The 14,769-nt window shown below is 35.1% G+C and overlaps 1 protein-coding gene across 2 annotated transcripts in view; it reads left to right on the top strand.

Moving 5' to 3' along the window:
- Window positions 1–14,769, top strand: part of LOC118796831 (zinc finger protein 236-like) — a 110,230-nt gene that overhangs the window by 79,728 nt on the left and 15,733 nt on the right. The window lies entirely within an intron of this gene.

Raw genomic sequence — 14,769 nt, 5'->3', positions numbered from 1 at the left:
TAAAAAAAGCTTGGTATCTTGAGAAACGTCTCATCAGATGATCAAGGCTGTTAGACATTGTGTCTGATCCCCTTTAATAATGCCTTAACTCAATACATGGTTAACAACAGTATTTTTTTTTTAATATAGTTAAGATGTATTAGTCTTTATACAGTTTAGAGCCATCTGTATAGTTCCACCATATAATGTAGATGCTCGTGTGCTGTTATCATGACTCAGTTACTGTAGTCTTCTCATTCAATCACGTCTTTTTAAATGGCTGGTTCCACTGACTACCCTCTTCGTAAAACCAAAGTAGTTTCAAGTAGGGATGCATCAATACCATTTATTTCAGACTGCATACAAGTAAGAGTTCCTGGTTTTAGAACTCACCAACTCATCAGAGTTATAGAATGGATCTAGTGTTTTAAGGCTACTTGTAGACGCATGTCTATAGATTACATCACTGTAGTCTAGGATGGATGATAAAGTAGTGTCCAAGATCCTTTAACTAGTGTGCATTGGGAAACTTGTCTTATTCCAATATAAGTATCTAAACTTTTGTCTACATTTACTGATGAGCTTACTAATGTGATATTTTAAATGTAAATTTATCCTCCAGCCATATGCCAAGGTACTTGCATTCTGTGACTTTCTCAATACTGGATCCCATGAGGATGTAGATATTCAGTGTGCATTTGTTTTCTTTGCATTTAAAACTTGCTTGTGCTTTTACAGAGCAATCTGTAAAGCACTAAAGGAGCACTGTAGTTTTTCTACTGCTACATGAATAGAGTCAGCTGAACAATACATTAATGTGTCATCTGCATACAAGTACACTTTGCAGTCAGAGGCGGAGGGAGCAAGCTCATTAGTGTATAAATTAAATAAGACTTGACCAAGGATTGAACCTTGTGGGACCCCTTTAGTGACAGGCATCAGATCTGATTTGTAGCTACCCAGTGCCGTTGTTGCCTCAGGGAGGTAGTTTTGGGTCCAGTTTATTGCATTTTTATTAAAACCATTTGTTTATAAGATATTTATAAAAGTAAGTGAATTAGGTATAAATAGGGCAGCAAAGTGCTTCCTTCTGTCTAAGGCCATAAGAAGATCGTTTAGAACAATTGTGGTAGCAGAGATGGTGCTTTGTTTTTTTCCTAAAGCCAGATTGTTGAATCAACAGGACACAGAATTTTCATAAAGGAACAATTTAAGCTGGCTGTTCACTAAAGATTGTAAAATGTTAGCTAAGCATGACCGATTTGAAATCAGTCTGTAATTATTTAAATCTGATGCCTGGCCTCCTTTGCATAGGGGAACAATATGAGCTGTTCTCCAGATGTTGGAAATTCTGCAAGATAAAATGGAAAGATGAAAAATGTATGCAAAATGTTCTACAATAACCAAAGTAGCAAGACGCAAGAAATAGAGGGCCGATCCATCGTCTGCTGTGGCTTTTTGAGTCAGCTTGAGTCATTTGTTCATTAGTGCAGCGGAGTACACTAGGCTTACATCACACAATGACAGCTGGTATTGAATGATAGTGTTCAAGTACAAGTAAATGAGCACAAATATCGGCCCAATACACAATACCACTATCTGTATCGATGCAGCCCACATTTCCAGCTACTGCAAGTGTCTTTATTACGGAGGTGCATCGAATACACTCACATATCAATTATCTTTTAAAATCAAAACCCAGCATAAAATCATTGATTTAGGCTATGCTGAACAGTGCTAACAGGAGAAATATAGAAAAAGCAATAGCAAAGCAGAAAGCTACAGTTACCCTCAAAACAACACATAGTGGTGCGAGAGGAATAGGGCTACAGTTGAAGTTGTCTTTTTATTTGGCAGCTTTTTTGTTTGAATTTCCATTCTGCCTTAAATGTCAGATAAATGTCAGATTAAATAAGTCGCCTCAGTGTAACTGCTACACTATTTATGTTGGAACGGAAAATGGGAAATGTGAATAAGAAGTTAAAACTTTAGCTTTGTTAGTTTCTCAAATCATTTGTCCCGTCGATGTATCGTATACTCTTCCATAGTGAGCACTGATTCAAGCCCAACAGGCAGATGATCAGGGGGATAAAACTTTCCCTGACCCCTAAGAAAAGACGAAAGATTTTGTATTTTTAAATTACACATAGTAAATAAAGTAAAACTGCATACCATTTTCTTACATGTAGACACTGTGTGAAGCTTGACTCCCTCATAACATGCTCATGAATGTCATCACTGAAGTGTTTGCCTGCCGTTTATTGTGTAGCTCAGGTCCTCTGCAGTCACCTTGCGATTAAAAAGGACTCTCTTGAAGTCCTCGTTTTCCTGCTGCTAGGAATGGCGATAAATCATTTTCTCTAATGCAGATTTTTCACCAGTCTCCTGAGATTCTCCTTTTTTTCTGCAGAGGTTCTGTTCAGACACTTTTTTGTTATCAGCTTCCTATGAACTTCTCTCCACTGTCCACTTTTGCTGTACTCTCATTTTTCAACCTTTCTCTGTCTTTAATGGTTGTTTTGTTTTTTTTCTTTGTTTTGTGTAGTGTAGTGTTTTGGTGCTGCTCACACACAAACACTGTTCCCGTAGGAGCCTGTCTGAAGAGGAAGTTTTTGGTCAGAAATAACAATTGATGGTGTTAATTTCACCCAAAAAGGAGAAGAATACACTGACCAGCTGTTTCATTCAGTACACCTACCTTTGATCTACACTCATTGTCGATTTTATCAGCTCCACTTATCATATAAGTGCACTTTGTAGTTCTACGATTACAGACTGCAATCCATCTGTTTTTCTGCAGAATTTGTTAGCCCCCCTTTCACTGTTCTTTACTGGTCAGGACCACCACAGAGCTGGCATTATTTGGGTGGTGAATAATTCTCAGCAGTACAGTGACACTAATGTGGTGGTGGCATGTTTGTGTATGTCACGCTGGTGAGAGTGGATCAGACACAGCAGTGGTGCTGGAGTTTTAAACACTTCACTGTCACTGCTGGAATAGTTCACAAACCAAAAATTTCCAGCTAGCAGCATCCTGTGGTCAGCATCATGTGATGACTAATGAATGACTTGAGGATGAAGTCTCTTGACTTTACTTCTACAAAGTAGAGCAAGAAGGTAGATGTGTCTATGCTTGTGAGTTTGCGGAGTCTTTTTTTCCCTGCTGGTTTGTTTAGGTGGTAGCCCCATTTTGAAAAAAATTCTCAGCAATGTGGTTCCTTGCGATGTGTGGTTGCTTACTTTATATGTCAAATTAGGTGGTTCTTGTCCATGTTAATCATATTGATCATGGATAGAAGTGTTCGCTGGTTTTAACATTCAGTGAAAAATGTTGGGCTTTGTGTCAAATGTGTCAATAAGGTGCGCATGAATAAAATGCTTTACATCAACAAATTTTTAATTTATGTAACACATTTACTTTGTGTGCAGCCGTTTCTCACATTTTATTACAGTGTACCATTTTTTCAGTGTTACTGACTACAGCCATTTTAGAAGTACAAAATTACAGCTACTTTACAGTACAAAGCAAACTTTCACATTATTCATCTGAACTTTTGTCATCTAAATCTAATGGTGTGGTGGATATAGCTAGATGAAGTTGGTGATGGATGGATTCTATTTAATTTGTAATCTGGCACTGAGCAAACAAGGGAGATGTTTTTGGTCTCGTGCTGGATCTGATGAAAAGAAGGGGGAGAGTAGTGTAATCAGTGCGGATGAAGACAGAGAGTGTGTTTTGTGTTCTTTTGGCAGTGTTTCAGCCAGGGCTAACGTCAGAGGATTTAACACAATCTCTAAACACTTCAACTGCTCTCAGAGAGTAATGATTCAGATGTGGAGGCCTGCTCTATGCCAGAGCAAGCTGGATGACCAGCTAGCTGGCGTTTGGAAGCTGATGTAAGGTACAGACAGAGGAATAAGTGTTTTTATTTTTATCATTTGAAGTTTTTTTAAGCTTTAAACCAGTGCTGGAAAATACAATTGTGTTTTATTGTTTACTTACTTAAAAAAAAAAAGCAAGCTGTACTTAATTTATTGCCCTCAGTAGCTACACTTGTGTGTATGTATATTCATATGTATATATGTATGTATGTATGTATATATATATATATATATATATATATATATATATATATATATATATATATATTTATTATTTATTTAACTAGATCAAGCCATGGTACAGCTCTTGTCTCTTGACACAATGAAGCTTTCATGCAACGGATGGCAGGTTGTGCAATGCCTGCAACATAAGTTACATACAGCAATTCAAAAACAAAGCTGTATGCAACACATTTACGTACTCAACATTAGCAGCTCATATTTTTTGACACGCAATATTGTTCTCACTATGAACTCATACGTGAGATGTAATTTACAAATTTTTTATCATGTTCATATGGGTTTTCCAACAGTCACTGCTGGGGTTTTTTGTCTTTTATCCATTCATCTATGATTCTTTACTATAAAACTGATATTTTTGTTGTATGTTAAGCCTTTGAAAATTGATTTCACTGATCTGGTAAAAGCAATGGTTTAGAAATATGTAGCAGGGGTTGACCAATATGGTTATTTCAGGGCTGATACTGATTATTAGTAATCAAGCACACAGACCGATATTTGCACCATGTTCATTTGTATTCATTTACAATAAATTTGAAGCTAGTTGTGTGAAAATTTACGAGAATGCAACTCTCATTCAACTTACATTAAAGGAATATTAGGAAATAAAAATAAAGTGATTTTAGCTTTAGACTGTATACATTCTGGGCTGCCATTAACAATTATTTTTCTATTGATGAATTTATTGACTGTATAACAGATTGCTCAGTTAATCTAAACAATTAATTTTCTTCTAAAAAATCTAATTATGGCATTCCCTACACAAAGAAAAGTGCTTAAAATAATGGCAGAAATAAAATAATTAGATATGTTTAGAAATTTTGCACAGCGGACCTTTTTGTTTTTGTTTTGTTTTTAATTTGACGTACTCCTCTACTGTCAAAACCTTGGGTCTTTGGAAGCTTTTAGAAACCTTATTTGCAAATGAGCCAGATGCTACAGGCTCCATGTGTTTTATTGTAGTGTTGAATAGAGCTGACCAATGACTGGAGCCAAAAATGACATCATGCAGCAATTACATGGTGGCATTCAGGAAAAGGATTTGTTATTTGAAATTAAGAGTTTTAGAAATCAAAAAGGTTATGTTTTTCCAAATTATTTACTGTTTTTTGGAAGCTTGTCTGCATAGTTGGCCACCCACTGAAGTTGTACTATAGGCACAGATATTCCGAACGCATTCAGACTACTGAAGAATCAGGGTGGATCTGCACATCTTGTTAGCCCCATACACAGAAACTTCATTCTCACTAAACAAACGTGCTGTTTCGGACAGCGCTCAAACTGGATGTACGAGTCACAGTTGTCTGGCTACAGTGAGTGAAATAATGTGACTGATTGTAATGTGATTTTTGCCAATTGCGTAGTTTAACTTCAGGTGCTGCTTTTTCTGCGTCTCTCACAAACACAAAAAAGCACATTTGATTTGATTTACTCGACACATGGTCTTGGTCCACATTTACCAATCCATAGCACTCTGGGCAGGGCTGAGACAGGCCACAAAAGTGCTGGTTGGTTGTAGTCTTCCACATTTCAACATTTGGCCAGGCTACAGAAGTTTTGTTGACTGTGGCTGTGTCAGATAGACGCATAAATAACAAAAAGCGATGGGCAAAGAAGCAAGCCCCTTGTACGTAGTTCAGCTTGGTCACGTGAGTTACAGGACACTTTATTTTATGCATCTTAAGTGCAGTGTATTTATGTTGGCTTCAAGTGACTGAACTTTCTTCAGTTTCACCATGTAAATCCAGCCTTAGGTTATTGATTATCTTGCAGTATCTCCATGTGCTTTATATTACTTTGGGCTCCAATGTTTATATGTTTTGAATAAGTACATCTGCTAAAGGACTAAAAATACATTTACATTTATATAAGTATTTGTATCACACAACAGTGATGGTTTTTAGTTTTAGCAGTATTCATAACAAACAGCTAACTGTAGTGTGTGTAATTCACTGTCTGCTTCAGATTGTTTTGAAAGAACACTTCAAAATGCATAAAAAAGTTAAAAATAAAAATTCAAGAGAAAAAATCATATAGTTCCAGCACTCAGGAAGCATGGGTTCCTAACCTTCATTGATGCTACTATATATATCATCTGATACCATATGTTTGGAAAATGCCATGATATTGAATTTTATTAATATAGATCAGTATTAATGCTGACCACCTTTACTGATACAAAATTAAATATCACTTGATAACAATGATGCAGTGGTGTAATTGAAAAATATCATGATATTGAATGTAGCACTGATTTGCATTTAATTATTTTAATGCAAGCTTAAATACCATCCCATGCTATGATATATTTAGAGAATACTGGGACATATCGAATTTTATCAGTACTGTCCATCAGTAATTCCAACAACAAAAACATTAAATTGAAATTAAAAATTAAATATTAATTAAATATTAATCAAATATTGAAAATATTAAATATTAATAAAAATGGGTGATTAAAAATAACCCCAAAATTATTATTCTTATTATTTTTATTATCATCACCAGTTGTAAAGCAATGGCTAAATGCTAGAAAAACACTATATAAATAAATTATCATTATAATTTTTATTAGCAGTACTTCCTTGTACCTTCATTTTTTTTATTGTTATTTGAAAACGCAAGCAAAATGCATTTACACTGTATCAAAATTTAATGTCAAATGGACCAACAGAAAAAGTCTAAAATGACTTGGAACAAAAGCTTGTTAAATTGTATTGAAAGTTAAGGATTTTTTTTTTCTCCTCCTGTAAAGTTTTTTGTTCTGGCAGTGATGAGCATGATTCCCTTGAACTTAATTTTGACTCTGTAACTTCTCTCACACGTACAAGTTCCAGCTCCAGAAAGAATTCTAACTTCTTACACTCCACACTCATTGCTAAATCCACACAATCACCTGTACTGCATAGTTATGCTTCAGCTTTACGACCACAAAACTATAGAAGCCAGTGTGTGTTTGTATGAGTGTGTTTATTGAAAGTAAAGTTAGGGCCTAGGTTTGCTCTTACTTGTTTTGGTTTGTTTTCTTGTTGGTATTTGTATTCTAGCCGCAGCAGTGCAAACTCTTAGCACAAGCACTGCCATCCATCATACAGTCTCACGGGCCAGATGTGGTCTTGTAACAAGAATGGAGACACCTGTGCGGATATTTGGATTAAATGTTTGTAGAAGCATACACTTATTCAGGTGGGAACAAACTGAGCAGGATTGGAGTGTAACTAACTATAAAGCAATAGTGAAGGCAAGAATGTGATGAAACACGCAGGCAGTTTGCACAGTGCTAATTGGTGGAATATAAGCTGACATTACTTTGTTAGTTACATTAGTAATAGTTCCAGTGCAAAACTAAAGAAACAAGCAAACTTTTAAAGCATTACTGTGAGAATTTGATTGCATTCAGCCACAAGAGCATTACTAAGTTCTGAATCAAAATGCCACACCAACTCAGCCCAAAGGTTGGATTGGGTGGAGCTCCATCACTCCAGAGAACACAGTTCCACTGCTCCAAAGCCCAGTGCTGGTGACTATAAATGCCTGTGTCAGCAAAAGGAGCACCTTTTAAATAGCTAAATTCACTAATTAAAAGGGGTGTCTGAATATTTCCGGACATGTCGTCCAGGGTTGAAACTAATTATATATAATTAATAAACTGTTAATCAATGAATCAACTAATCTAAATATTTTTTCATGTCTTTTTACCACAGCTTTCATCCAAAGTTCCTGTGCTACAAGGAAGTTATGTTTTTTAAGCTGCAATGAAACTACAAAAGTCATTTTGCGCATTATACTTCCTGCAGTGTCTTACAGTCCGTCAGAATGACCATATATATAATATAAAATTCCTAGTTTGTATTTTTTAAAACTCCTAAATTTCTAGGCTTATTACATCTTAAGGCTTTAGGATTATTCGGCAGATTAACACAATTTTGCTTTTTTGGTGTCCAACGTTTGCTTACAAATACTAAATCTTTCTTGTAAATACATCTCCAAATCCTCTCTTAACGCACTTAAATCATACCCAGGTCTTCATTAAGAATGTGCACACTTGTTTGATGTGGTTTAGGTCAGAGCATGACTTACTGTAAGATATAAAAATAAACAAAACTTCACAGTGTAGCAGAACGCTGCGATCAAGAATTTTATGTGTTGTGCCAAATTCTGACTCCCCTTCGTATGTACGTATACAGCATATGGATGCTACAAATTATGTTTTTGATTTCCGCTGTTTATTTTAATGAATAACTTAAAAATTCTAATTGAAGATATAAATTTACAAACATGTTTATAAATAGAAACAACAGAAATTGCAAATGTACTTTAGTGCAGGCTTTCTTAACCACTGGGCTGCAGCCCCCAAAGTCCCCCATATTACTGGAGATAAATAGGTGGGCCTTCACTTGGACAAGATGAAGAATCCTTGATCCTGCATGTGTATGACAAAGGAAAGTTAGATTTTGTTGTTTAAAATGGCTGCCCGCTGTGTTCAGCTAGTCCACTCTGAGTTATACTGTGCTCTGAACATTTCTCATTGAAGAAATTAAATTTCATGAAATTTACAAATATTTTTATAAATAGAACCAACAGAAGTTGCGATTGTACTAAGTCTGCACAACATTTAAGAACACCTGGATTTGGTTTGATTAGGTTGAGTGAAGTTTTGGGGATTTGTTTACAGAAAGCATTTAAGTAACAGTTAAATTCTGGTATTTGATAGCTACATTAGAGCCTGAACCCGCTGATACCTTAATGTCATTTAAAACTATAGTTGTCATATCACCCTTTACATTTAATGTTGTGTGTTGCAATTTGTCAGAATGATCATATGGACTAAATGACACTTCAGCTTTTCCTCATAATCAACGTCATTAACGACTTTTGAACGTTGTTGACTATTCATTGCAGGCCTGTTGCTCAGAGTTAGAGTGGGTTGGGTAATCTTTCTCAGTAATCTGGAACTTAATCTGAAATCTTATTTATGTCAAATGGATAGACCCACCTGATTGAATGCATGTTTTTTCATCACCTTAAACACAGTTTTATCTAAAGATGTCCATTTAAATGCTTGAAATTTGCTTGTTCAAGAGTATTAACTCTGACCTGAGGTGTGTTCTAATTGGTCATTTTGTATTGAATGTTTTCCATTTCCATGATGCACCGCTTTTCGGATGGTCCTCATGGATGGATGAGGTGATTTAAAATGATGAATGGAGTGAAAAATGTGCTGACAGTGATAGATGGATGAATGGAGAACAGATGGAGATGGAGACTCTGCAACTTTATCACAGCTCAGAACTGATCTGAGAGAGGAACTTGTGCACGACCCAGTGGATCATATGCAGCTGGGCACGAGTTAAGTGGATTTAGAGTTTGTGTGTGTTTGTGCATACTTGTGCATGTGTGTGTGTGTGCGTGTGGTACCACTGGACTTCTCTATCTCTGATCATTCCTAACTCGTATGAAATTTCCTCAGCTCATAATCAGCGATGTCACTGTACCCGACATGATAGGTTTGCTGGCATCGTGCCTCATCAGTTAAAAGCACATTAGCAGCAGACACAGATAATACACCTGGCTAAACACGATTTCCTGTGAATGACTGCAGGATAAAATAGCATGTATTCAGTTTGGAGGTTGTGGGAGAACTGTGAAGAAACATGCAGTACTGTGCAAAAGTCAGAGACCAGTCAACATGACCATTAAATACAAGTCATTTGTTTTTCAGCATCAGACAAAAAGCATAAAACAGATATTTAACAGAAAATTACACAGAAGCCTCAACAGCTAAATATTTAGTGTGCCCACTATTTACCTTTATTGCAGCTTCCATTTTTTCTTGGGAGACTTTCCACCTCTCCAAAGTTCAGTCTTACATGTTGGTTGCATTTTCTGCTTCTCACAATCCAAGTAATCCCAAACACATTAAATGATGTTGACGTCTAGGTTCTGGGGTAGACAGTCTATTGTTCTGAGAACACCAGCAGCTTCTTTGTTTGATTTGCAGATTTTCTTTTTTGTTTATTTCCTTTTCTCAGTAGCAGCTACATATCCTTTCAAACTCATAGTATTGAGTTGTCTTCTGAAAGGTGAACAGAAACGCCTGTGGATTTTCTCAGATCTGAAGCAAGAGTGGAACTTGATTTTTGCTTTAAGCTTGAAATCTTAAAGCTGAAAGCTTTAACTGTTTATTTCATGGTGATAGTTTTGGTGGTCTTCCAGATCTTGTATGGTTGTTAGATTGTCTTTATAACTTGTAATAATTTTTCAAACTAGTTTTTGGAAGCACCTGTTTTTTGTTTTGTTTTGTTTTTTTTTCCACTTTGACTTTCTCCCTCCTTATGCATCTCTTCAGAAGCTGAAAAATCTAATAGCTTATTTTTGGAAACTCCTGTTTTTTCACTATTTTCTTTGACTTTCCCTTTCCTTATGTGAAACATCCACTGAAGCATTTTATGTTATACTTAATTTATGCTTTTTCACAGAAATTACCTTGGTAAAATATTACTTGAGTAAAGGTTCTATATTTATATTCCTGCTTTTAAAGTATAAAAGTACCTTAGTATCACAACCAAAAACATACCTTGGTCATGTCCCTTTGCTTGCAGGAATCTTCTGAAGATGTGTGGGAACACAGCATAATACGATTATTGGGTTGAACTGAGGTTTACTTACATATTAGGGACAAAAACAGAAAAAAGCAAAAGAAAAAAGATAATAGTTAAAAATCACTATTTAAGTATGGTTCCCACACATTTTCTGTGTCAAAATGAGTGAGCTTGGTGACAATAATCAGATGTAGCTATTGGGCTATTATCAAGAGCTAACTGCATCTTTTACTTTTACCATTGCTACCAAGTTAGCACATTAAATAAGCTCAGTAATGCAATAATGACCACTACAAACTAAGTAACATTTGATATTGTTTGCCTGTACTGAACTTAACAGATGCACCATCACATCCCATACCATAACAGTCCCTAGCTTTTGAACTTTATGCTGATAGCAGTCTGGATGGTCCTTTTCTTTTTTTGGCCCGAGCAACGTGACATCCATTATTTCCATAAATAATTGAAAATTTGACTCGTCAGGCCACAATACATGTTTCTACTGTGCATCAGTCCATTTCAGATGAGCCTGAGCCCAGAGAAGTCAACAGCATTTCTGTATAAACTTCCACTGTGCATAGTACAGTGGAAGTTTATACAGAGTAACTTGACGATGTTTATTGACAACAGTTTGTTTATTGACAAGTATTCCCAAGCCATTGTGGTGATATCCATCACAAACGCATGCCAGTGCTTTAATGCAGTGTTGTCAGAGGGCCTAAGGTCACAGGCATTCATTTGTTTTTCAGCCTTTTTTTATGCACAGAGATTTCTCTGGATTCCCTCAGTCTTGTGATGATATTACACACCATAGAGGGTGAAATACTTAATATCCTTGCTGGGGAACATTATTTTTAAACTGTTGGACATTTTTGCTAATGCCTTTTTTGCAAAGTGGCAAGCCTCCACCATTTATGCTTATAAAGAATTTGACCTTTCCTGCATGCTCCTTTTATGCTCATGTGTGATTGCATCAGCTTTTTAAGATATATTAATATATTATTGATATAGTATTTCACAGTGTTCCTGATCTTGAATTGCCTCTATCCTGAATCACAATAAATGTATATTTATTAAAAACAATGAAGTAGATAAGTTAAAACATTACATTTCTTTGTTAAAGTTAAAGTAGATTTATAAGTTACTACTTTCTGTTTTATTTGCATTTTATGTACTGTCAACTTTTTTGAAATCAAGTTTGTAAATTAACAGTCAAAACACTTAAAACTTGTACAGTCATCCTATAAAACAGTGAATATTTATCATTTAAAGTTACAGACTTTGACTGTACTTTTACAGCAGATTTATTGAAAAATGTGATTTTGCTATATTTTAGAGGTAGATTCTCTTATTATGAAAAGACAGAAAAAATCTGTATTTGCAGTACATGTTTGTTAAAAATGGTGGGTGGTTATCTTACAATGATCTTGTACTGAAAAATATTATTAACTTACAAAGCAAAATATATACACAGAAGAACAACACAATAACACTAAAACATGCCACAATACTAACCACAGCCTGCATTATAAATTATGAAATAAATAATAGCTGATTTTGAGTGTTTTGTTCATACTGGGTGTTAAAACAAACCTCCAGAGTGAGTTTTACTCTTCATCTGATGGATTTTCTGCACGCTCTGTGTAAGCTGATGTCTTACACCCAAAAGCCGCAACAGCAACAGATTCATCACTCATCCACCCATCTGTAGCCCATCTCTGTTTAAAGTTAGTTTGCCCACCTTCCCTCTTACTCCAAATGTAGTCAGTCAGCCAAGACATTCTTAGTGTCTGTTTTCTTCTTTAATTTTACAATGGTGCTACAAGGCTAACAAGTGAATGCTTACACCCCACTCAAACCATGTCAAGTTGTTAAGTAGTCTGAAATAGATTTGCTTATGTGGACATACTGTTATCTGTAAAATATCAAATATCAATGTCATTTTATGACACAAGATATATCGTGGTTGACCAATGAAATTTGCAGCAAAGGAGGAACTGTGTAAATTAGATTTTTCACTTTAAGAGTACCAGTTCTTAGTCTAATCTGCATGTTGTTATAAATATTTTAGCAGAATATCTAAATTATTATAGCTGGGGTCATAATTAAGCTGAATTAAGCAAGCTTAATTACTGTTCATTGTAAGTATAAGTAGTATAAAACAACAAATGATTGTAGTACAGTAATTACATATTGAAAACGATTGTATTTGCACCAGTGTCTTCAGGCCCAAGAATAATTCCTCAAAATGGGAATAAGGGTATTAGATTGTAAAGAGTAAGGACTTTCAAGGTGATATAGGATGTTCTGAAGAGGAGTTTATAAATTAAATAAATTATCCTTCCTTGAATCCAGTTCAGTCAGAGAAGTTTGCCTCTTCCGTGTTTTTAATTCTAGCTTCTGTTAGCCATGAATACCACTGGTTTTAATAACATTAAAATACTGTAGGCAAATCACATCATTTGGAGCATAATCCACCTGGAAAAAGCATTATTATTATTTATATATTTTTAAGCTACGCTGAAAGCAGTATGTGCTCTTATTGATGCAAGCTCTTTTTCTCCAGAGTTGGAAAGCTATTCTCATTATAGCTCTTTACATTTTTGCCTGAAATGACACATTTTTGTATAGAATAAAATGAAAATACTTGAATCGAGTTCTCATCATTTTGTACTTTATTAAAAATGCTGCTACTTTTTAAATAGTTTTTTAATAGTCATTACAGAGCAAAAATGTGTGTTTCACATGAACACATGAAAATACTAGCTCTGTTTGTCATTTTTGTTTGATTTCAAGTACAATATGTTGAATCAGCATCATAATGAGATGCCAGATATCCCTCCTAGAACATGTGGAGGTCTCCTTAACAGGTAAATAGGTACTGAGTTCTTACTCTTTGCTTTTTACATTGTTGTTTTGGAACAACAGGCGTGGTATTTAACTGAAAGCTGCTGGTTTTATGTTCTGCTGCAAGTTATTGTTGGCTAACTAATGTAAACTAACAGTTAAGTTAAGCTAACAAATATCAAAACCTTGTGCCTTCAGGCATTACACTGAAATATTAATGTTGGATTAATATAAGGGTAGTAGACAGTTTGTTCTTTTTGTCGATGCATTGTTTATAATTCCTCCCAGTGCAATTGCATTGGTTATAAAAGAGAGTAATAATCCTAAATTGTTTAGTCAAAAAAAAGTTTTTAAATGCTACCAGTTGAACAAATCGTGATTTATTATTCATAAACATATGATATTTAGACAAATACATGTGCCCAGCCAGAAACTTTTTTGATCAAACTCAGTGTGCTTGCGCCTTAACTCGCCCACAAGTCACTCTTTTTTCACTTAAATAACATGATATTGTAGATTGAGAGAGAATGAAGCAGGAGATGCTGCAAAGGACCAAACAAAGCTTGGTATCTCGGGTTGAGAAGCGCTGTATGGCTACAGGTTTTTCCATGCCATCTCTAAATCTAATTGACCAACTTTTTTGCTTGGTAAATAGTAGAGGAAGCCATTTAGTCCTTTATATTATGAGAATGCTTTTAATTAATTACAGTATTTCTTAAAGGTGCTTAAATTGCTTAATCAAAATGCTGAATCTGCTGAAAACACTGTTTAATGTATGGTACCATATTAAATAGAATCGTTCTTAATTCAGTCGTTTTTTTAATTGAATCCAAGCCGTGATTTATGAATTTAATCAATTTGCTGTCACATCAGAGATTCACATTTCTACTAGCAGAATATACTATAATTAGTTTTGGGACTCAAACTTTTCTCTCTTTGTAAGGATGTTAAGTTTTGCTTTTCTGTGTAGAGTTTATTTCCAAGGACGTAGCAAAGCCAACTCGTTATTTTTTTTTCCAGATAATGATTGTAGGTGTACAAGGAATGTAGATCAAAATGATTACTTGTGCAATTTTCCAATAAAGGACTTAATTTGCAATTAAATCTCATTTTACTCTGTCACTTTTACTTGTATTTAAGTCACTACATCAGCAATACTCTTACATAAGTTAGAATTTACAGTGCTGTATGTAGAAATATAAGAATCTACAGTACTTAA

The sequence above is a fragment of the Colossoma macropomum genome, unplaced genomic scaffold (assembly GCF_904425465.1).
Source record: "Colossoma macropomum unplaced genomic scaffold, Colossoma_macropomum, whole genome shotgun sequence".
Lineage (NCBI taxonomy): Eukaryota > Metazoa > Chordata > Actinopteri > Characiformes > Serrasalmidae > Colossoma > Colossoma macropomum.
This window is presented reverse-complemented; position numbering and strand designations above follow the sequence as displayed.